This window comes from Mauremys reevesii, linkage group 7 (assembly GCF_016161935.1).
Source record: "Mauremys reevesii isolate NIE-2019 linkage group 7, ASM1616193v1, whole genome shotgun sequence".
In the NCBI taxonomy this organism is placed as follows: domain Eukaryota; kingdom Metazoa; phylum Chordata; order Testudines; family Geoemydidae; genus Mauremys; species Mauremys reevesii.
The window spans coordinates 87,433,971-87,459,038 of NC_052629.1; the positions used below are offsets into that span (position 1 = coordinate 87,433,971).

At 42.6% G+C, this 25,068-nt stretch overlaps 2 long non-coding RNA genes across 2 annotated transcripts; both read right to left on the reverse strand.

The window, feature by feature from the left end:
* Window positions 1-2,701: 2,701 nt before the first annotated feature.
* On the reverse strand, window positions 2,702-5,758 carry LOC120408916. Its single transcript, XR_005601006.1, has 3 exons — window positions 5,319-5,758; window positions 3,395-3,453; window positions 2,702-2,847 (listed from the first exon to the last, which is right to left on the reverse strand). It is a non-coding gene; the product is annotated as an uncharacterized LOC120408916 (long non-coding RNA).
* A 2,789-nt stretch (window positions 5,759-8,547) lies between these two features.
* Window positions 8,548-24,558, reverse strand: LOC120369291. The gene is made up of 3 exons (XR_005583037.1): window positions 23,907-24,558; window positions 22,778-22,903; window positions 8,548-8,674 (listed from the first exon to the last, which is right to left on the reverse strand). It is a non-coding gene; the product is annotated as an uncharacterized LOC120369291 (long non-coding RNA).
* Window positions 24,559-25,068: the final 510 nt, after the last annotated feature.

Sequence of the window (25,068 nt, forward strand, 5' to 3'; positions counted from 1 at the left end):
TCTCAGTTATCCCTGCCCGTAATAACTCAGCAAAAGATGGTTTGCTCTTTCTATACTATTTACATCTCATGTACCAAACACCCTTAGTGATTTGGTAGTAAAGCATCACTTCTCTTTAGAGCAAAACCAATCCTGGCAGTGTAAGGAAGGAAACAATGCTGAGAAAAGTGAGGCTGGTTTGATACTAATTATGTTGTATCTCCTGCAAGCAGACAGATCTCCTTGTCTGTCTCCAAATGGCTACTGGTGGTAGCTGCCTAGCATGGGAATAGAGTACTGCTGTGGAGGGCATGTCAAGCTGTGGGGTTGGATGTTTGCAAGCCTCTTCCACCTCCCCTATAGTATAATGGCAGTGGGTCACAGTCAACATTTCATCCTCTTTGTCTTCTGAAATATAGTTCTAGTTTGTTGTGGCTGGAAATGCAGGATGTGGCCTCCAAAGAGGCACAAGGAGATTTTAAGAAGCACTAAATGTTTCATAATCGTTCAGCAAACTGAATGCTGCTGCTGCTGCTGCTAAAAAAAAAAAGACATCCTCTGAAAAATGCAAGAAGGTGCAGCAAACTGCACATTCAGTCATCCAGTTCAATCCTCCCGTAGAGAACTGTAGAAATCACTTACCTCCTGACCCTCTGAAAGGAGAGGAAGTAATATGGCTGCTCTTTGGCTGTGCAGAGTTGCTGAAAAAAGAGAGAAGGCATTCATTAGATGGGGAAGACAGCTGCTACCGAATTGAGGAGATCGGGGGACATGGTTTGAGCTCAATAGCTTGTCCTTCAGAGGGACTTGAGATTAAGAGTGGACCAAGCTGGGGTGTCTGTAAAATTAACGGCAATTATTGCATTCTCACATGGTGCTGCTGGCCAGTGCCCAGCCCTCTCCATTCTTCTTTCCGAACCCCACCATTCAATGGGCTAAAGTGAGGCATGAGAGGGTGTGAGTCATGGAAAGTCCACACCACATTTAAGAGTTGACATGTTTTTATTTCTGCTCCTCGTCATCTAAAGCTCACTTGCCACATTGTCCCTTTAGGGCACCTCTGACTCTGTGCAAATTCGGGTGATCACAGCCCTCCACCCTCCCTGGCCTGTAGCTACAAGCTCACAGACAATCCTGTAATCTTCCCAGCGGATATTAATTGAAAGATTCCATAGTTGTTTCTTGGATGCTACCAGTTTTGTTCAAACCTCCACCTAACTCTCCTTTTCAGTTCTTAGTTATTCAGGATAGTAAAGAGCAGGGCAGATCCAACTGCAGACATTGGCAGTTAACTTGTTTGCCATAGCAATGACTGAACCATCGAAGCATTGCACAAACGATATAATAAAAAATAGACATTTCCCACTCAGCAAAGGAAAGGGATAGGAGAGAATAGGACTATCACTACACAGATAGTAGCAGGATGAGGTTGGGGGGGAGGAAAAGGACTGTTTGCATTGCAAGAAGATGTTAAGAGGAGGAAGAATGGTTGGGGCCTGTTGGTGGTCAGAGAAAACCCCATCTTTCTTAAAACAACTGCAGAGAATTTGTCTTGTGAGTGCATTTTTTTAGAAGGGTGGCAACCGTATTCCATGTCTGCACTCAAAACCTTGTACGTATATGTACATCTACCCACTTGCCCTCCCTCTCCATGTGCACACAGACAAAGAATCCTAATGCTCACTCTCTGGCAGAGGGTCCACTCTCTTCCAGCAAAGCTCTGTACTGGCTGTAGATCTGTGCCTCTGACAGACCGGGGGCAGGAAAAGGAAGGTCACTTTAAAGAGGCCCAGGAGGGAGCACTCATCCTAAAATAAAATGAACGGAAAGGAAATATTAGCATGAGGGGAGCAATTCCTCTGTATCTTCTGCTTCCCATATGATATGATCCATGTTAACAACACCACATGATCCCACCTCCCAGTAAGAGCCCTGTTAATCCAATTTCCTTCCATTATCAAAGGAAAGCTGTATTTTATTAACTAGCAGAAATATCAAAGCCTATTTTGGAAACCCATCTCCTAAATATCTCAAAAGTTCGTTTCAATGGCTGCCTAACTCTCCATGGCCTTCAGCCATCACAGCAGGTGCTTTGTTCCATCACACCTTAGTAACTCAGTCAGAGATTAGGGTCTATTACAGGAGTGGGTTGCTGTGGTTCTGTGGCCTGCAATGCATGAGGTCAGATCACGATGACCCCTTCTGACCTTAAGGTCTGTGTGCTATTGTTGTTGCTCTTGGTCACAAAGGGAGAAAACTCCATCTCATCAGGGAGGAGGGAGGACATTACTCAGAGGCATTGAATCTTAAGGAATATTCTCCTTACAAGTGATTATTAGGCTCTTTAAAGGAACTGTCTGTTGCTCCTTCCCCAGACTGGACAGTAGAAATGGCTTGATAAAGACCCTGACAACATAGTAGTTGTCTTCCTCACCTTGAGCCTGCCCTACAGTCTACAGTGAAACACAGACAGGGAAACTGTCATCAACCTAGAGATGCGAGTACTTCATTTTCTGTCCCTGACTCCCTTCTTTCTCCTCTTTGAAGAGGAGCCTCATCACTTGAAAAGCGAGTCCAATGCTGTGGGCCTGAGCCCTCCCAGAGTATTTTAAACCCAGACTTGACTGGGGTCTAGGCAGAATAGAGACTGCTGCATCCACACTTTCCGAATGGTGGGAGTTCGGCTCCTGAAGTGCTGGATACTCAGGAGGAGGAAGCTGATCCCAGAATTACCTGCTGAATGAGGCTTGATATGCCTTTGTGGCATATAAGGAGCCTTCACTGGGCATAAAGAAGGCAGTGAGGGGCCAGAGGGATGCAGCAAATTTACTGCAGAGATGGTGTCTGGCCCTCGATGGAGCCTTCATCCTAAATAAAATGGAAACAACAAAATATTAGTAAAAGCAACAAAGAATCCTGTGGCACCTTATAGACTAACAGACGTTTTGCAGCATGAGCTGTGGGTGAATACCCACTTCTTCGGATGCAAAATATTAGTAGTGAGTTCCCAATAATAATAAAGTATCAATAAGCACAGAAATTTAGGGACAGTGCTATAAGGAAAACAGGGAAGAGTAGAGGAGCTAAAACATTGCTGACTAATATTGAACGGGAAACCCCATTGAAAATAGTGGCTTAATGCACCTTTCAGGTTCCTAGAAAAAGGATATTGAGGAATGGGATCTCTGAGAGGAACCCAGACATTCAGCAACACAACAGTCAAGAGATTAAGAAGGAGACAGATTAAGAAGGAGACATGAATCATTCTATACTAAGAGCTGCCTGCAGGGTTATCTGGGAAGCTGTCAGCCTCTGTGCCATTCGGAGACTGTTGGCTTAACTATGCGACTTTAACACTCATCTTTCCCGACCGCCCACACGATATAGTGTGTGCAATGCAAAACTCTTTTCTTACCAAGAATCCAGCATTGATTTGATGTAATCCATCCTCTTCTGATGGTACTCCGATTGTAACTGGATAAAAAGAGACATTCACACTAGACATTAATCAAATTTTCTAGGGAGTTAAACGGCAATCTCTGAGAAAAGGAGTAAATTGCCTAGAAAAGGAATTGAGGTTCCATCACTGGAGATGTTGAGAAATGACTTAAATTAGTGTATTCTCTATTTTCCACACTGTAGATGATCTTGTAAGAGAGTTCCCTTTCATGTACTTTCTCGATACTGCTTTGCTTTGTACTGAGTTTATTTCTTCAAACCATCAGAAAGGGCTGTGTTTACTTCTGATGGTCCATGGAGAATAGATAAAGAAGAACGGAGTTAGTTGAATTGATGGGAGATTCATATAGTGGAGAATCTTAAATGATGTGGGTGGGGGTAGGAGGGGTAGAGTGGATGATCAGCCAAATTCCACCCAAACCTGATCAGCAAGGAAGCTACTCAGGAAAGGGTACATTTCTCATCATGACTGTCATCTTGTTTTAATATGACTATACTCTACAGGAGCAAAATCCATAGATGCTCTGGTGATTGGTAATACATACAAACCTTTGATCACTAGCTAGGGAAGGGATTAGAATCGACATTCGAAGGACTTTCCTCCAGGTGATTATCACCTCATAAATGACACAGGTCAGGAATTTATCCAGCAATGATGTGATTTGTGCAGCTGGTCCTGGTAGTCAAACTGTTTCCATATCTCTCATACAACAGAAATATGGAAATCCTTCTCTTCAGAAGCCCCCAGTGAGCAAGTGTGACAATGGACTGCTCTGCTAGTTCCTTCAGGAGAAGTCCACAATTAGGCTGGTAGCCCTTGGAAAGGCATGTAGCTTCTTTACCCCACACACCAGCTGCTTTTTCAATTCAGTTAATGTCCCACAAAATAAATGACAAACCAGCATTTTCAACCAAGAGTGAAATAACTCCTCTGCCTCGCTGTGGCCTTTAACTCTCCCAGAGCCCTTATGTAAAGAAACGTCATCATATGCAGCCCTAGGGGCTGCATTCCAGCATGTGCTCTTGACTAGTCCTATCCCAGATGTACCCATCATGCACCACAGAACTGGATAATACACAGGGTGCTGCCCTCGGATCATCTAGGAGCTACTTTAGGTATCTCATGAGTATGTTTGAAATCCCTAACCCAGGAAGCGGGCAGAACTTCTAAAATAGCTACAATTCAGCAACCCACTAATCAGCTCTTCCTGATACAAAGCTGAGAACTGACCTGAGCTGAATGCACTGATGGCTGGTCTTGGGCCAGGGGACTTCATAATGAGGGGTGTGCCATGCCAACCAGGTCTGATCTCCATAAAAGGGCAATGGACATACAGCCTAGCCCTGCCTACACAAGCCTTTGTGATCATAGAGCCCTCTCTAGAGACTAGTCCAGTCAAAGCCCAATAGGAACTTACAAAAGGGTTGGTGTCTTTAAGAAAATATTGATAAATGTCCTTAAAGACCGAACTTTTCAAGAATGACTTTTTTGATACTAGGCAAAGTGCCTGCACTCAGCTAGCAACTAACTTGCTTCCAAGATTCTTAAAAGTGGCAACAATTATTAAGCCAGAATGTACACTGTGGAGTAGGTAACAATGATCTCTGTTTTAAAGATGGATAAACAGAGACTCAGTGATGATATTAGGATATTTATCAGCTATGAAAGAAATCACTTTCTGTTTATATGAATAAATATAGATGATATTAATAACATTTTCTACACTAAGGGTGTGATTGAAAGTTCACTGGAGTCCATAGGGTCACCATTGAATGAATGCAATTGGTTTGGAATTAGGCCCTTAGATAACAAAACATTGTGCTTTCAAGGACCTCAAAATGCCAAAGAATAATTAATTCATAACTTTTTAAATACTTACCATTATCCCCGTTTTCAGGATGAATAAAGTGAGACACCTCAAAGGTTGAGGATTGCCAAAATTAAAGTTAATCAATGCCTGAAGTGAGAGAGGAGTTTTGATTAATCCCTAATCTACCCACCAGAGCCAAAATGAGTGAGAATTCCTGCTGAATCTCCAGATGTAGTACAGCCCCACCACAAAGACCCACCATGTGGACATTTTCTGAAAGCCACAATCTGATTAAAGTCAATGGGATTTTGGATTTTATTGTCCAAATGTATCAGTGAGCAGAGAACACTGACTGACTATACTATAGTTTTAAGAACTCCCTAACTAGTCTGAGACCCCTGTGAAACAACAACTCAATTAGTATATAGCTTACACTGCTGTGTTACATTGGCCATCTGAAAAAATTCACTTACTTCTATCACAGGCCTGTCTGCCAAGTCTCACACTGATTGAAATATCCTCAGCGCCAACCAGTTCTCCCAGAGGCCAAGTTGAGCACTGACTTGAGCTCAGTGCCCCAATAGCTATGTGTGAGCCCGGTGATGCCATAATGAAAGCTGTACCACAATCGCCATGACAACTAGGTGCTAACTCCTACCAGGGGAATATATTGGGTCTTGTGTATGTGTGCATCCCTGCTTGGTCTGCCCACGTTTTTGTCATTATCTTGCCCTCTCTAGCCCAGAAAGAGGATAAAAGCCCAAATGTTAAGGAGATCTGAGAGTGATTCTTCTTTAGTTCAAGTGACCGAGGCCCCTTTTTTGAATTTATGATCCTGAGAGCTTAGCACAGGGAGCATAAAGTATCTGGCTTCTGTTGTGTCTGTCTGCATTTAGCCTCCGATTTAGTAACATCTGGGACCGTAGTTAATTCTAGCGGAGTTTGGAAGAGGAGCTTGAGAATCAGGAGAGCTGGTTTCATTGTAGTTATGCTCCTGGTTGTCTGTGACTTGCCAAAGTTACTGAACAACCCTGCCCCAGGGATAGAATGGGGATAAAAGCACCTAGTCTCTTCTTTTTAGGTAAAGCAGTGTGTTTTTCATTCCTAGGATGCTTTGGGGGAGGGCCAAATAATTATTTTGTGCTCTAGGGGTGCATTGAGAGCAGAGTTAAATTGATTTGGATCACTGGTGAGAAGTAGGGAGAGGGGTTTGGCCCAATCTATGAATCTTCTCTTAATTCTATTGATTACTTCAGAATGCCCAGTTCTCTCTCTGAGGTTTGACAGGTTCTTGTCCCAAGATCAGGCCTAGTATGATTAAAATTCCTATTTAGTTGGGAACCCTGATGTGCACAGTTGCAACACTTACATTTTAGGAACCCTTCCGCATTTACAGTAGTTAATACTTTTAGCAAAGTCACAAACACTCTAACCCAGCAAGGTAGATATAGGTGATACAGAATGTACATCTGAACATCCATATACTCACACCATCCTTGGAAAACAACCTGATATGCTAGCCATCACCTTCCTTATCATCACCAGTGGCTATCATCCTAGTATCTCCCAAGGGCTACATTTCTTTCCTCCTGCAGGCAGGCTGGGTAACAACTTTGATCATATGTTATGCTGATGCCACTATGTGCCATGTATATTCAGTGGGAGTTTCGTGCCTCTTCCTTATTTGAATGTCCTCACTCTGCTCACGTTGGGTTGCCCTTCTCCTCTAGGTTAGTTTATTAACGATCTCAGCTTTTTGTAAAAGACATCAATTCGTTGCCATGGCACTGTTTTGGTCAGACTTCTGCAGATGTTCTATCCTAAGATATCCAAAAGCTGGTGTTAGCTCATGTTCGTGTGGGTCGCTGGTTTTGTTATGGACCGACTTCTCCCTTCAAACTCTGTTCCCAGTTCCCCCAGACTTAAGGGCAACCCTTCAGCCATTTATCTGAGCCAGACTTTGAAGGCTTCAAGCCTTATGCTAACTGCTGCAGCCAGTGTCTTGTAGGCTAGAAGCCTGTAGGTTCCTTTTGTTACTGCCAATTAAAATAAATGCTAAAGCTGGTTCTATGGGCTACAAGAGGGAGAGTGAATTTCCTTTTTGTGATTGGGGTGAGTTTGGGGGAGTTGGAGGAGTTGCTTTTTTTAGGAGTGATTTTTTTTTTGTGGGAGGGGAAGTTGAATTAGTTTTGTCTGTTTTGGTGATGAATTGGGTGTGGTTGCTAGGAGAGGCAATGGCATTGTCTTTTGTTACTCCAGTGTGTAGGGCTGGGAGCTGAAATGGATTTAATTGTTAGATATAGTTTTTGCATTAGCCCCAAGAGAAACACACATGAAAAGCTTCGATAATAAAACATCTATAATCAAAGCCTCTACAATAAGCACGTTTTTATGTCCTTTGGGGCTAATGCAAGCCAAACAGTTTGGGGATCCTTCATTTGTTTAGGAAGAAGGGCTGTCAAGAAATTTTAAAAATTAGTTGCGATTAATTGCGGTGTTGAACAATAATAGAATACCATTCATTGAAATATTGTTGGATGTTTTCTACATTTTCAAATATATTGATTTCAGTTACAATGTAGAATACAAAGTGTGCAGTGCTCAGTTGATATTTTTCATATTTTTCTAACAAATATTTGCATGGTAAAACCCAAAAGAAATAGTAATTTTCAATACCTCATACAAGTACTCCTACAAGTACTGTAGTACAATCTCTTTATCATGAAAGTTAAACGTGCAAATGGCACTGTTGTAGCTCTTTTTAAGGAGTGTCATCAGAATGAAACCATGTCCTCTGGAATGGTGGCTGAAACATGAAGGGGCATACAAATATTTTGGATATCTGGCACGTGACTATCTTGCAACACTGGCTACAATGGTGCCATGCAAATGCCTGTTCTCCCTTTCAGGTGACATTGTAAAAAAGAAGTGGGCAGCATTATCTCCTTTCAATGTAAAAATAATTGTTAGTCTTAGGATTGGCTGAACAAGAAGTAGGACCGTGTGGACGTGTCGGCTCTAAAGTTTTACATTGTTTTACTTTTGAGTGCAGTTATTTTTTGGAACATGCCTCTACACCTGTAAGGTGCACTTTCATGACAGAGATTGCACCTACTTGTATGAGGTGAATTGAGAAATGCCATTTCTTTTGCTTTTCGTTTTACAGGGTACATATTTGTAATAAAAATATTAATAGAACGCGTGCTGTAATCAAAATCAATCTATTTGAAAATGTAGAAAACATCCAAAATATTTAATAAATTTCAGTTGGTATTCTATTGTTACAAGTGCGATTAAAACTGCGATTAATCACGATTTAATTTTTTTGAGTTAGGATACGAATTTCCCCTTAACAGCACACTAGGATCACCTAGTCCCAACGGTTTATCTGGTATCTTCTGGGTCCTGGCGTGTTCTTCTTTTACCTGTAAAAGAAATAATAGAAAAATCTTCTCACTTCTCTGGGGAGTCCAAACATTCAATTAACAACTAGGTACACAGTTATATTTGCAATTCTTTTCAGAATTTTCCTCCTATTACTTTAGTTGAGAGACGTGAAACCATTTTGATGCCCCCTTTTTCTATCTATCTATCTATAGATAGATAGTGGGACTGGCTTTATTTTATCTGTCACTCTTGTGGGTGCAAGATCCATTTTAGTTTTATTCTCTTTTTAATATTGATCACATTTCTCAGGCTATTTTATTAGTTTCTTCTTTCTTTTACCTAGTCTAGCCTAATGAATACATTTTCATTTTTAATTTGATATCTTTCACTTTCAATTGATTGTTAATTTGGGGTAATATTTCTTAACTAAACTAGTATCTTTTAACAATCCCCAAAAATTTTCTCAAGATGCTTTTGGAGCTGTAATGGTTGTGCTCTTTGTGTTTGTGCTCATGCTTTTTTGTTTGGTTTTTTTTTTTTTAAATAGGGGCACGTTATATTCTTGTTGTCCCACTTTTATTCTCTGAATGCTTTGTTAGTATACAAGGTACATACCTGTACCTATACATGACATTTTCTGTTTTAATTTTATGTCACTAGGTTTTCTAACATGAAAACACACTTCCGTCTTCCAAATAAACAAAGGTTTTATCCTCCTAGTGTAAAAAGTAAATTACATTCCTCTTATTCATCAATTCACATTGGATTTTTGGTATCCCATTCCTCATTTTAAAACAACATTACGCATCTTCTTTTCCAAAACTTTCTTTTATTAAATATAGTTTGTTATTTAAACAAATAATGAAAGAACAATTGTAACAATATACACAACTAGTAAAAATGTGTAACTTTCAAGAGAACCTTTATTTACTAAATCAGTTGTAACATTGAGGTTTTGTTTAATATCAATACTGATAACACCATAGTTTCCTATGCTCTTTAACAAAAATCATCCTTTAAATCTTTTGTCCCTATTTGGAATCTCATAAAAGAACTTAAGGGGACTAAACTTCTATATCCATTGATCCCAAATATTGTCTTCCAGGATACTGGGGAATCATATCTGGGACACTTCGATGAGAGCAAGTGGCCTCCCTATTCAGATAGCACCACTGGCTATAAACACCTAACTCAGAGACTATGGCGGGAATGCAGATTATAACTCTAGTTCCTATCCTCTCACTTAAAGGATTGTGGTTTTTGGTTCTCGTCATGACCACAATTATGTTTTCCACAAAAACACCCAAACTGTTATCTGTCCCGTTAGGGAATCTGCCATGTGTTATACAGATATCGCTTCTCAGGCGGGTCTACCTCTGTTTTCCACAAAAATAGTAAACATTTCTTTTATCCTGGGAACTCTATCTATTTTTAGACTCAGCATTTCATTGGTTATCTGCTATATCATCCTACTTGTTTACATTCCGTTGGCTAGCTGCCTGTCAGCCCATGTGGGCCATTATCTGTCAATCATTGTTTACCACTTTCGTAACCTTTAGCCTAGATTCATTCAGTTATGACCTTTTTACCTACATTCAGCGGCTGTAACCTTTAGCCTACTTTTGTAATGTATGCGCTCAGCAATATCATGTGACCTGCAGCTTACAATTGTATATGACCTGCAGCTTCCAATGGTGGACTGACTTTTGCTTATTCCAAATAGAAGCTTGGGACACAAAATGGAGTCTGAAGAATGTCATCGGTATCAGATGCGGGGCAGAATTAATTGCTGGGCAGGAGAAGGGCAAATGTTCAGAAGCTTTCACCAGCCAGGGGCTATTTGCCTGTAAATATCGTGTGGTCCTGGCTGCTTTTCCTACCTACCTGATCTGAGGGCCCTACAGATATTTTCCAAATCCACTGATTGACAACACCTTTGAGTTCTGGGTTTGAAAAACCACAAAGCTTTTATTCAACCAGATTAAACATGCAGAGTTTCTTATGAGGTTAATTTCTTGAACAGTTTCCTATCACAGAAGCCAGTTTCCAAGGTTACCCAGACACAAAGCTTTGTAATATTAGGGGATTGTGTTGAATAGAGGGAAGGAGACAAGGAAACATTAGACAATTAGCAAAATATTTCCAAAGGAGGCAAACGTTAAAGACTTAATTTTCAGAATTGATCCTAGTTACCAACTTGAAAAAAACTGAAAATGTGTGGGGGTTTTGTTTTTAAATTGACAAAATTGTTCGTAATCTGCCTTCTAATGGAACCTGGGTGAAATACTGGATGTTGGGAGGCTACAACACTCCCTAATGCAATGAACCGATAGCTAACTCTGTGAAGATGAAACTGTGAGTAAAAAGCTGCAGTGCACCACTAATCCAGGAGCAGACTGTCCCATATGTTTACTGGGAAATCTCGTGGGATGCCCCTGCCAGCCAACGCCTTTGTCTATTTTTTAAAATTCTCCTCTGTGTATTGAAGGAGAGGTCTGTCTCTTTAAAGCATACAGAACCTCCATTCTCTTCTTCCTGCAGGGAATGTGCCGGGAAGCAAGAGTTGCTGCCCCATATTTATGGCAGCAGCACCTCACGTTACCCCAGAATGCATTTCACGGGCTGGAGCCAGAGAAGGAAGCTGCCTGAGCCCTGTGCAGAGTGGATCCATCCAGCAGCCTGGGGAGGGTGGAGGCAAAGAACTGCCTGTCTCTCACCTGAGTCTTGATGGGGAATGGAGAATTTGAGCCTGGCAGGTGGCTGGGCTCAGAATGTTCCCTCCAACAGTGTCTGTCTTCTGGCTGATGGAGGGTGGGTGACAAGGCTGTGATGGCTGATGAAGCAGTGAAGAGTAGCAGCCCAGGACCTAGCCATGTAAAGGAGTGCAAATAACTTGAGGGGAAGGGAGGAAATAAAATGGATTTTGGTTGCAGGGGACAAGTTCTTTGGGAGGGTATGGCATTGGTTTTGGTCACTGGGATGTGTTGGGGCTGGAGATTTTGCTGACAGGGTATCTGATAGCCCTGCAGTGAGCAATCTATTCATGAATCCAGCTGGGGGACCTGACAGGAGGTTTTTCAGTCTCACTCTCCTGGGGGCAGTGATTTGGAATGCACACCTCTCCCCATGCTTAACGGTGGGCAACAGCCTGCTGGGACGTCCTTCACTCCACTTCCCAGCACTCAGGGAAGGACCCTGGAGTGTGATGGGGTTCTCTGGCCAGGCACGTGTGGGGCTTGGTGTCAATGAAAATTGAGAGATCCAGACAAACCAAGTAAGCCCAGAGAAGACAGCTGGGATTCTTGTACAGGCCTTGAAGTGTCTGGTCAGCTGCTTTAGAAAGATGCATGGACCTACCCACCAGGTGGGGCATTCCTGATGATCATGTCCATAAAGGAGCCATCACTGAACTGTGTCTTTGTAGACTGCATGACGATGATTTAGTAGGTTGAAGAGGAGGGAAAATTCTTACTGACGCCCTCCTAGGAGTTGTTTTTCCTGTTTGGTGTGAAGTGTGGCACTGTGGATTCTTAATAAATATCCCATGTTACGGGAAGGTAGGAGGAGTAGGAAAGAAGAGCAGAAAAGCATTAGATTTAAATTTTCCAGAAATTCAGGAAGGTAGCTTGTAAATATCCACATTTGAATTTGGCCAGGAAACCTGAGTTAATGTAAACATTCCAAGTGGCTGATTCAGGAACCATGGTAATGAGTCCTTATTTGTCAAGAAGGCAGCAAAAGGGATGCTCGTTTGGAGAGCATGTTGGCCTGGTAGTTTCCTTTATTCAACTTTCCTGTGAACAGAGTGCTGCTCTTTGAAGCACAGTTGAATTTTTACACTAGTCTTTCTCTGCCCTGCAGTGGAGTGAGAAGATAGAGCGGAGCCTGTGCTCTGCCTCAGAGAACTGAAGCCTGTGTATTCCCACCTTGAACCTCTCAAGAGGTCACGTGTGGGTATTTCCTTCTTCAGTGGAATAAATCTTTGTCTTAGTTCTCATGGGTGCGTTTATGAGGTACGTTGTGAGGTTTAATGAGCTCATGTGTGGGAGGCACTTTGAAGCTGAACCGTGGCCTGAGGATCTGCATGCCCCCCATTCCCGTTCCTCTCATGCCAGATTTATAACTGAAGAATGGTTACTCTGCAAAACGATGGCTAATGGCCTCCTGCTGCAGTATTTGTGTTCCTTCTTTGTGCTTTACTACGACTACTAGCACCTCAAGAAGAGGACAGCCAAGGGAATAAAGTGCTTTGCTGAGGGTCCAACTTCTCCTAGCGTACTGCAGAGCTGCACAGCTGTAGTGCAGTGGAAACAATACAGGATGAGAACAGCTTCCAAAGCTCATGCCTTCTTACAGGTTCTCACCAGCACGTTGAGAAGGAGTAGAATGAAGAAGGCAGATTCTCCAGCAGTAGAAAGAAACAGAGATACCAGAGAAAGAGTTGTTTTATTAAATGATGGGCTAAGTGTAGAGAAAAAGAAAATGAATGTGTAATATTCTAGACCTTTCTGTTTGGTGGAACTTTTTGCAAGTAGGCACTTTTAATATTTCTTTGAAACTGATATACAAGGGGCAGTGTGACAAAACATAGAAACTACCTTCGGTATTTGACCATTTGCAAGGCTTAGCCAACATTTCCTGTACCCTGAGCTTGGCTACCGGCTGACATCTTTATCAGACAGGACACCCTATGTTGACAATGAGGCAGTGTGAGCTCTAACATCGATTAATACCATGCTTTTGAAGAGGCAGTGTTACTCCCAAAATGGATGTTGGGGCACTGCTATAATCTGCCTATTGCCCCCTTAGTCTCTTCTTCCCAAGATAAAAGTTTCCTAGAGTTGTTAAGGAAACACTAAAGGACACGGATATAACTTTCCGATAAAGTAATTGACCCAGGCAGTATTCTTTCTAAAAGAAAGTATCTTTTTTATTTAAATAACTAATAATCCCTACTACAATATGATCTAAAAATCCTAAACAAGGCACAAAATCCCTTAATACAAATTGAACAGCACTTAAACTACACTGCTTTCTTTTAAAAATCAAATCGCTGCTGCTGTTCAGCTCCTGGTCAGTCAGCTCTGCTCCGCTCTCTTTGCAGTAGCTTTTGTATGGCTTCTCTTGCTGGCTCACCCTGCATTGCCTGTCTCCCTCTCAGACTCAGCTTCTGGATTCCTGAACTGTTGCTGGCAGTTGGCCTTTTATGCTACATTGTAACTCTTTCGTAATCACAACCTTGTGTGTATACCAGCTTTGATTTCTATAACAGGTGTCTTCAGTTTGCCAAAACTGAGACAATTGCCACAAGCTTTTAACAATGACATTACACAAACACTTATAAATGGTAACTTAACATTATGTAACTAAATCTTAAACGGAAGCTATTATATAAACACATTTTTACAATCATTACCGAAAATGTAAGTTTGCTTATGTTGCTTTCTTTTCAACTTTCACACAAAAAGAGGGACATGCATTTGTTTACAGTTCCTTAAGTATTCTTAACAGGTTTGCCTTCAATTTCCAACATTTCCTGAACCATTTTTAGAGCTTTTAACAGGCTCTTTTCAATTTCTAATCCTCTCTGGGCAAATTGGAATTTAAATAAAATTTTCCTGGTCCAACATATTATTATTATTATTATTATTACAGATATTACATAAACAATATATTTCAATTAGCCATACAATACGGAGCAGCATTTTATTTAAAATTCCAGTGGCAGTAGGTGAGCATCCCAAAAATACCTCTCACCAATTGTGTTTTGTATCTTTTGACTTGTTCCACAATTTGTTTAATTTCATCAGTTGAGTGATATACAGAGATCATCATTTTACATGCATTTTCCTGAGTGTTTTGCAAGTATCTTTGCAAATGAGAATGATTTAGCAATTGTTTAACTCAACTGATATCCATACTCAGTGGCACTGGGTTGACACTTGATACTTTTGGTCCTTAACTTCCTTATATTCAGCTTCAGGTAATATAAAGTTAAAATCACATCCAATCACTGAAACTTTTTAATCTAAACATTGATTTTCATAAGGATTATGTCTTATATATTAAACAAATAATTAACATTAAACTGTTCTGCATCAACTGCTAATACAATACAAAAAATAATAAAAAAGAATTCTCTAATAAACTGTTTAAGCAATCACTCCCCATAATTTTTTGTTCTACAAATCCACCATGGCATTTAAGGTCTGTAAAACGTCTATGCCAATTACCCCAAATCTTTTCTATCCATGATTCCAACCCTCCCATACAAGGTTGCTGCTCCAACTTGTAGCTCAATTGTTTTTCATAATCAAGATCACCTCCGATGCTCCATTGAAGCCTGTTGTATGCCTCTAGACGTTGATAGGCCAAAATAAATGCCACATAGATTTCAGTGCATTGATTATTGTAGTACCGGCTACTGTATTTATTAGCATTTTTGTAACCACAAGTCCATCCTAGATTGTTACATTTATCAAGGGTCGCCCATTACCGCCCATCTTAATATCTGCAATTGGCCAGAGTACAGTCCATAATAAGTTGGTTCAGTGATTCATCTCCACATTCTTAAGTTTTTAAAATTCTTTTCAATTGATCCTACAGATATAACTAGTATTACTTATTACAATGGCTATTGTTTTCCTACACGGGGACTCTTGTTTGAAGAAGATCTTCGACTTAGGGTTGGGGACTGAGCACATTATTCTTCATTATGAAGACAGACTTTTGATTCAAGTCTTTCTTTCTTTCTTTCTTTCTTTCTTTCCGTTCCTTTTTGAATTAGATGTGTGCTCTACGCTTTGGGGCAGCAAATGTATTTTGCAGCATGCATGACTTACCCAGGGAGTGTGGGTGTGACAAGCGTGCCTGTCCCTGATGGGAATGGAATTCCATCAAGAAGGGTATTTTTGAATCGAGAAACCCAGGCATATGCCTGTCTCTTGATATCTCTCCGTCAGAAGAAGAAGAAAGAGGGGAAAGGTTTTTTTAACATTTTATTATGGGGAATAGGGGAACATGACAGATGGTTTGATTAAGTATTTTTCTTTTTATTTCATTACCTTTATTTAGTATTGAGTGAAGACACTATTGCATGTCTTGTCTCGGTGGCAGTAGAGAGATACTGACGTGGTTAAACCACAAAATTCTGTAACTGCTGCTCACAGCCCGCGATGGGTGTGCACATGCCACCGAAGTAAATATTGCTACTAAAATGTTCTGATTACAATGCAGGGACACAGCTCTATCGATCATGCTAATTATTATTGTTAATTATTATTTATTATTGGGATAGAAATGTACTATTTCTATGGTCTATTTGGAGCGATTTTCAAATTTGTCAGGATACTATTGATTTTAAAATCCTATTTTATTCTCTAAATTTTTAAGCATTTAAATGAAGTATAAATCAGCTGAATTCACTTTGGGACAATGGTGCACCAGCACTGGGGCTCCCCTAATACATTCTGAAATTGCTAAAAGAGCTAAAATTACTGAGCTGAGATCACTGAGTGCTGTGTTAACTAGTGGGGGAGCCTGAAGATATATTGCTAAGTGGCTGGCAGAGCGGAGCAGTTTGCAGGAGGATTAGAGCAGCCCACGGAACAGTGAGCAGAGCGGAGCAGTTTGCGGGGACGACTGGAGTGTCTCACGGGACGGCTGGAGTAGCGGATCGGCTGGTGGAGCGGAGCCGTTCGTGGTGAAGGCTGTAGCAGAACTCCATGGAGAGGCAGAGCAGTTGGCCTCGACCACGAAGGTGCCTCTTAACACCTTTTGTGCCCCACCCTCCTTTTCACCCAGGCCGGGGGTAAAACTCTGCAGATGAACTTTGGACTCTGGGGCGGCGCTGACCAGGGACAAAGACTTTTGGCTTGTTGGACATTGGGGTGATTGGACTTAAGACCCTGAGGGGAAAAGGACACTGCCAAAACTTACTTGGAGGTGGGTCTTTTGCTCATGGTTTGTGTTCTGAATCCTGTTGTACTGTTTCCCCAACATGATGCCACATAGTTTCCCTCCTTATTAAAAGGATTTTGCTACACTCAGACTCTGTGCTTGTGAGAGGGGAAGTATTGCCTCCTAGAGGCACCCGGGTTGGGGTGGTATATAATTGTCCCAGATCACTGGGTGGGGGCTCAAGCCCATTTTCACTGCATTATTGAAATGGAACCCCTGGATACTGAACCCGGCCTTGTTGCTACCAACTCAGAGGGGCAGAAGGGTTCCATTTATAATAAAAAATAATAATTTGTTTTAAGGCTTGAGTTCTCCTGCAGAGATTAAGTGTGTTATCTTATGCTATCTCCTTACGTGCCGCCATTACTCCTGGCCACGACCCCCCTGGGGCTGGGAGTAAGGCCACAACTCCTGGGAAGGTGGGGGGTCGGGGGAAGAGGGAGGCGGACAAAGGTAAGGAGGCTGAAACTGTGTCTGCAGCTCGGGAAGTGTCTGGGGCCAGGATTGGGGTTGAGTGCGGAGCCACACCCAGGCTGCGTTTGGGGGCGAGTGCTGGGGGATAGGTTGGATGTGGGGCCAGGAGCTGGGTTCGTGGCTGGGGTCGGGCTGGAGCTGAGTGACGTTCCCTCAAAGCCCCCTGTGGGAGCTGGCCTGGGCCCCATTGTGTCCCCCCAAACATTCCACCGTGCCCCCTATGGAGGCATGGCCCCCAGTTTGGGGACCTCTTCCTTAAAGGGTAAAGAAGCTGTAAATTCAGCTTCCTCTCAGTCAGCTAGCTCTTGGAGGAACTTGGCAACCTAATAGTGCAATGGTCTCTTCCAAGCTAATCTCCACAATAGGGCCAAAGCTTTTTGCGGTCTAGTTTGATAGGGACAACACTGATGCCTTCATTTTCCTTTATCTCTCTTACTGGTCACCTTTTGCCTGAAAACCACTGTCAGAGAAGGTTTCTATGGATACCTTCTCAAGTTTTTTTCTTGAGGGTGGCCACCCTTGCCTCTGTATTTTAGATACAGTTTTATTCATCATGGCATATGAATCATTAAACTTTTTTATTGTTGCCAAACCTGGAAAATGATGTTAAGCAAATGCAATTTCCCCATAAGAATTGATGTAACGGAGGAGGTTAAATTCCAGGGAAATGTTTTTTTCAGCAGACAAAAGACATTATATATACACACACACAGACGCACACCCGCAGTATAAGTTTTAAACAAAGAATTTACTACTGGTACATAGTGATGATGACTGTGAAGCTTGGTTGAGGTGGAGGAGTCAGAGGGTTGGATATTTCCCTTCCTGCTAAATGATGAATTAGCAATTGGCTGAGCCCACAAGGGTTAACTCTCACAACACTCTACAAGGCAGCGGGAAAGGAGGGAGGGCAGAGAGAGCCATGTGTCCCCCCTGCTCTATGGAAGGTGGGGTAAGTGGAGTGCAGGAGCAGGGAGGAGGGGGAGACACCCTGACACGTGCCCCTCTTTATCCCCCTCGCCCCATACAGCAAGCAGGAGTCTCTGGGAGCAGCTCCAAGGCAGAGGGCAGGAGCAGCACGTGGCAGTGGCGGGAGGGACAGCTGAACTGCTTGCAATTGATAGCCTGTAATTGATAGCCTCCTGGGCAGCTTCAGCACAGGGAAATTAAGGGAGTGGGGAGCTGATAGGCGGGTTGTTGGTCCATTCTGGTTCCAAGCCCCCACCAGCTAGCTGCAACGGGCTGCTCTTTCTGCAAGCAGGGGACAAAACAGGCGGCTGCCGAACGCCATTACAAGGAGCATTTCCCAACTTTAAACAAGCATGTTCCCTAATTGATCAGCAACTTAACATTGAAACAACGTTAACCAGGATGACTTTAAGTGAGGAGTTCCTGTAAAAGGCCAGACCACAGCCAGACAGATGGGGGAGCAGGTGCTAGCCCAAGAAAAGGCAGACAAAAGGGAAGGACTCCAGGAAGAGGTCCTGAGGGTCAGTGACTCAGGGGAGCTGGGCCTCTGATGACTCAGCAGTCTATGAAAAGAGCGGGAAAACTGTGGAACATGGGAGGGGTAGCTGGCGGTGAAACGTTTGTAGAGACTTGAGCTCAAGAATGGTAGAGCTTATGTTCTGTTAATGTGGCTAGTGGAACTAATGACGGGCCCAGGTGGGGTAGAAGATCTTGCTTATTGCTTTTGATTTGTGGGCTATATCATTTGGTTTGTACTTTGGTTACCTCAGAAAGGGATGGAATTGAATGTGACCTGGCTGGAGGGCTGAGTCCCCATCCTAGACAACCAGAGTGTGAAGGAGGAGATGGGCTGAAGTTGCTGCAGTGCTGGGCCCTGTCATGAGGAGGTGTCTCTGGAAGAGCGAGTCTTGTAACAGCACTGCTGTTCTTGAATGTTTCCTTCACATTTTAAAACAGGAGAACAGAGTGAGGAAAAGCCTACTCATAGCCACCTGCTGGTGCAGGGAGCCGGGGACGGCTTCTGACAAGAAGTACTTATACCCTGACCCTGACAGCGGATATCTCGATCAGATAGGACACCCTGCACTGAAAATGCTGCAGCATGAGTTTGAGCATCAGACAATGCCACCCTGTTAAGATGGTGGGGGGGGGGGTGTTTGCTGACAAGATAACTTACTTCCGTTCCAGAACTTGGAATAGACAGAGGGCAAACTGTACAGGTGGCTGGGGAAGGAGGAGAGGAGTATGTGCAGTGTGGTTATGACCTAAGTTGGGGGTGCTCAAGGAAGTGAACTGTTGGCTCCGTGAGGACAGGCTACTCACTGCAGTGTGGTTACTGAGAACAGTTTTAGCAAAGCCGAGTTTTCTGTCCTAGCAGAGAGAAGCATCTTACAGCATTCCTAGTGCAGAGATTGATTCACTGCAGTTATCCTCAAAAAGAACAGGAGAACTTGTGGCACCTTAGAGTAACAAATTTATTTGAGCATAAGCTTTTGTGGGCTACAGCCTACTTCATGGGATGCATGCAGGGGAAAATACAGGAGGAAGATATCTATCTATCTATCTATCTATATATACACAGAGAACATGAAACAATGCGTGGAGGGTCAGAAGGAGAGTCCCCAAGATAGGACAGACTCTTCTGCTGGGCTAAGACAATAGCTGGAAAGATTAACAATATTGTTGGTGGGTAAAGGATCCACTGTTGTGTCCCCTTGTGGTGTTTAGCTAGTTGAGTATCCTTTTCCTACGTAGAGGAGCGAAGTATGTGTTGTAAATGGCTTCACTAGTTTTTGTAAAGTCCAGCCACGAGGAAGTTTGTGTGGAAGGTTGGTTTTTGATGAGAGTATCCAGTTTGGAGAGTTCATTCTTAATCTTTCCCTGTTTGCTGTATAGGATGATGGTCAGGTGGTTCCGCAGTCTCTTTGAGAGTGTGTGGCACAATCTGTCAGCATAGTCTGTGTGATATGTCGATTGTAATGGATTTTTTACCTTCAGTCCTTTTGATATGATGTCCATCCGTTTGCATTTGGAAAGAAAGATGATGTCTGTCTGTATCTGTGCGAGTTTTTATGAAGTTGATGGATTTCCACTCCATACGGCTAAATTCAGTGCCTTGCATAATGACAGGTTGCAGAGTAGCAGCCATATTAGTCTATATTCGCAAAAAGAACAGGAGTACTGGTGGTACCTTAGACACTAACAAACTTATTTGAACATAAGCTTTCGTGGACCACAGTCCACTTCATCGCATGCATGTAGTGGAAATACAGTAGGAAGATAGATATAGATATATAAAGACAGAGAACCTGAAACAATGGGTGTTACCATACACACTATAATGACAGTGATCACTTAAGATGAGCTATTACCAGCAGGAGAGAGAAAAACTTTTTGTAGTGGTAATCAAAACTTTATGTAATGACTCATACACTCCCAGTTTTTATTTAAGCCTAATGTAATGGTGTCCATTTGGCAAATTAATTCCAATTCAGCAGCCTCTGGTTGGAGTCTGTTTTTAAGTTTTATTGTTGTAAGATTGCGACTTTTAGGTCTGTAATCGAGTGACCAGGGAGACTGAAGAGTTCTCCGACTGGTTTCTGAATGTTATAATGCTTGATGTCTGGTTTGTGTCCATTTCTTCTTTTCCGTAGAGGCTGTCCGGGTTGGCCAATGTACATGGCAGAGGGACATTGCTGGCCCATGATGACATTTATCACATTGGTAGATGTGCAGGTGAATGAGCCTCATCCAGTTCAATCCTCCCCTAGAGAACTGTAGAAATCACTTACCTCCTGACTCTCTGTAAGCAGAGGAAGAAATATGGCTGCTATTTGGGTGTGCAGAGTTGCTGATAAAAGAGAGAAGGCATCCATTAGATGGGGAAGACAGTTGCTACCGAATTGAGGAGATCGGGGGACATGGTTTCAGCTCAAAAGCTTGTCCTTCAGAGGGACTTGACATTAAGAGTGGACCAAGCTGGGGTGTCTGTAAAATTAACGGCAATTCTTTCATTCTCACATGGTGCTGCTGACCAATTCCCAGCCCTCTCCATTCTTCTTTCAGAACCTCACCATTCAATGAGATAAAGTGAGGCATGGGAGGGTGTGAGTCATGGAAAGTCCACATCACATTTAAGAGTTGACATGTTTTTATTTCTGCTCCTCATCATCTAGAGCTCACTGGCCACATTGTCCCTTTAGGGGCTCCCTCTGACTCTGTGCAAATTCGGGGTGATCACAGCTCCCCTCCACCCTCCCTGGCCTGTAGCTACAAGCTCACAGACAATCCTGTAATCTTCCCCAGCAGATATTTATTGATTCCACAGTTGTTTCTTGGATGCTACCATTTTTGTTGAAACTGCCCCAGGCAGTTCTAGAGTCCTCCCCTCTGCATTGTGGCTCTTGGTGTTACTCCTTGATGGTCCAAAAGAGAGAGCAGAGCTGTGCATTTGGGGGCATTGACCTCTCTGTTTCACTCATGGGCATCTTCAGGAGACAATAAGACTTGGGTCTGTCTGTTTTATGTAGAACTCCAGGCTCAGCCTTTATGCCAAGGATGGAGTTGATTTCCTCTTCACTGACACTTCAGGGCAGCCCTCCTATTTAATGAGAGCATGGTTGCAGCATACTGGACATTCATGCAACTGAAGTACAGGAGAAGTCTCACATGCTACCTGACACTTTGGCTCACAAGGTAATGAACTTGAGGTCCTGATTGAATGAAATCACATTAGTAACCACGCCGAAGCATTTCCTGCTGCTCATACGCTGCATTGCTAGATACTGTGGGAGCTTCTACAGTTGTGGTACTATCTCTAATGGAAAATCCTATTCCATATCCCTTGGGAGAGAATAAACCTCCAATCAGTGTCTTGCCAGGGAGACTAAACTTCTAACCAGTGTTCAGTGGGGAAGAATAAACCTCCCTTGTGTGATCCATTAGGCATGGAGGTAGAAACATCATCTCTTCTTGGGGCAGAATAGAGTTCTAACAACATAACTTGTTTCTTGAATCTTTACTCTCCATGCTAATGCGGATGATGTAGTCTATCGGTTCCCCTGCTGGTGGTGTGAGAGAAATTGTTGAATCGTTTTGTAAAGCCTTTGCATATGCACCATTTCCAAACAGAGTGTAAATCATTGGGATAATCCTTCTGGTCTTTTAATCCTCTGCATCACTGAATACAGCCAATTGTACTCAAGGAACTACACAGGAGGTTGACTTCAATTGTAATACTAAATAATAATGCTGGAGACTGAACTCCTCCACCTAACTCTCCTTTTCAGTTCTTAGTTATTCAGGATAGTAAGGAGCGGGGCAGATCCAACTCCAGACATTGGCAGTTAACTTGTTTGCCATAGCAATGACTGAGTCATCGAAGCATTGCACAAATGATATAATAAAAAAAGACATTTCCCACTCGGCGAAGGAAAGGGATAGGAGAGAATGGGACTATCACTACACAGATAGTAGCAGGATGAGGTTGGGAGGGAGGAAAAGGACTGTTTGCATTGCAAGAAGATGTTAAGAGAAAGAAGAATGGTTGGGGCCTGTTGGTGGTCAGACAAACCCCACCTTTCTTAAAATAACTGCAGAGAATTTGTCTTGTGAGTGCATTTTTTAGAAAGGTGGCAACCGTATTCCATGTCAGCACTCAAAACCCTGTATGTATATGTACATCTACCCACTTGCCCTCCCTCTCCATGTGCACACAGGCAAAGAACCCTAATGCTCACTCTCTGGCAGAAGGTCCACTCTGTTCCAGTAGAGCTCTGTAATGCCTGTAGATCTGAGCCTCTGAGAGATCGGGGGCAGGAAAAGGATGGTCACGTCTTGAAGTGGCCCAGGAGGGAGCACTCATCCTAAAATAAAATGAACGGAAAGCAAATATTAGCATCTGGAGAGCAATTCCCTCCTGTATCTTCTGCTTTCCCATATGATATGATCCATGTTAACAACACCACACGATCCCACCTCCCAGTAAGATCACTGTTAATCCAATTTCCTTCCATTTTCAAATGAAAGCTGTATTTTATTAACTAGAAGAAATATCAAAGCCTATTTTGGAAACCGGTCTCCTAAGTATCCCAAAAGTCTCATATCACGAATTGGGCAAGACGCTCACCGGTGTTTCTCTCTAATGGCTGCCTAACCTCTATGGCCTACAGCTATCACAGCAGGTGCTTTGTTCCATCAGACCTTAATAACTCAGTCAGAGATTAGGGGTCTATTACAGGAGTGGGTTGCTGCAGTTCTGTGGCCTGCAATGTGCATGAGGTCAGACTAGATGATCACGATGATCCCTTCTGACCTTAACATCTGTGAGCTATTGTTGCTTTTGGTCACAAAGGGAGAAAACTCCATCTCATCAGGGAGGAGGTACGATGTTACTCAGAGGCATTGAATCTTAAGGAATATTCTCCTTACAAGTGATTGTTGGGCTCTCAAAGGAACTGTCAGTTGCTCTTTCCCCGGACTGGACAGTAGAAACGGCTTTATAAAGACCCTGACAACATAGTAGTGGTCTTCCTCACCTTGAGCCTACCCTACAGTCTACAGTGAAATACAGACAGTGAAACTGTCATCAACCTAAAGATGCGAGTACTTCATTTTCTGTCCCTGACTCCCTTCTTTCTCCTCTTTGAAGAGGAGCCTCATCACTTGGAAAGTGGGTCCAATGCTGAGGGCCTGAGCCCTCCCAGAGTATTTTAAACCCAGACTTGACTGGGGTCTAGGCAGGACAGAGATCTCTGGCTGTGGAAGTGTTTTTCAATGACTGCTGCATCCACACTTTCCGAATGGTGAGAGTTCGGCTCCTCGAAGTGCTGGATACTCAGGTGAATAGGAAGCTGATCCCAGAATTACCTGCTGAATGAGGCTTGATATGCCTTTGTGGCATATAAGGAGCCTTCACTGGGCATAAAGAAGGCAGTGAGGGGCCAGAGGGATGCATTAAATTTGCTGCGGATATCAGGTCTGGCCCTCGATGGAGCCTTCATCCTAAATAAAATAGAAACAACAAAATATTAGTAGTGAATTCCCGATAATAATAATGTATCAATAAGCACAGCAATTTAGGGACAATGCTATAAGGAAAACAGGGAAGAGTAGAGGAGCTAAATCATTGCTGACTCCAATATTGAACGGGAAACCCCATTGAAAATAGTGGCTTAATGAATCTTTCAGGTACCTAGAAAAAGGATATTGAAGAACGGGATTTATGAGAGGAACCCAGACATTCAGCAATACAACAGTCAAGAGATTAAGAAAGAACAGGAGACATGATATGTTCTATACTAAGAGCTGCCTGCAGGGTTATCTGTGAAGATGTCAGCCTATGTGCCATTCGGAGACTGTTGGCTTAACTATGTGACTTTAACACTCATCTTTCCCAACCGCCCACACGATGTGTAATGCAAAACTCTTTTCTTACCAAGAATCCAGCATTGATTTGACATAATCTATCCTCTTCTGATGTTACTGGATAAAAACAGATATTCACACGAGACATTAATCAAATTTTCTAGGGAGTTAAACGGCAATGCTCTATCAAAAGGAATAAATTGCCTAGAATAGTAATTGAGGTTTCCTCACTGGAGATGTTAAATGACTTAGATCAGTGTATTCTCTATTGTCCACGCTGTAGATGATTTTGTAAGAGAATTCCCTTTTCATGTACTTTCTCAATACTCCTTTCATTTGTACTGAGTTTATTTCTTCAAACCATAAGAAAGGGCTGTGTTTACTTCTGATGGTCCATGGAGGATAGATAAAGAAGAACTGAGTTAGTTGAATTGATGGGAGATTCATATAGTGGAGAATCTGAAATGATGTGGGTGGGGGTAGGAGGGGTAGAGTGGATGATCAGCCAAATTCCACCCAAACCTGATCAGCAAGGAAGCTACTCAGGAGAGGGTATGTTTCTCATCATGACTATCCTCTTGTTTTATTATCACTATACTCTGCAGGAGCAAAATCCATAGATGCTCTGGTGATTGGTAATACATAAAAACCTCTGATCACTAGC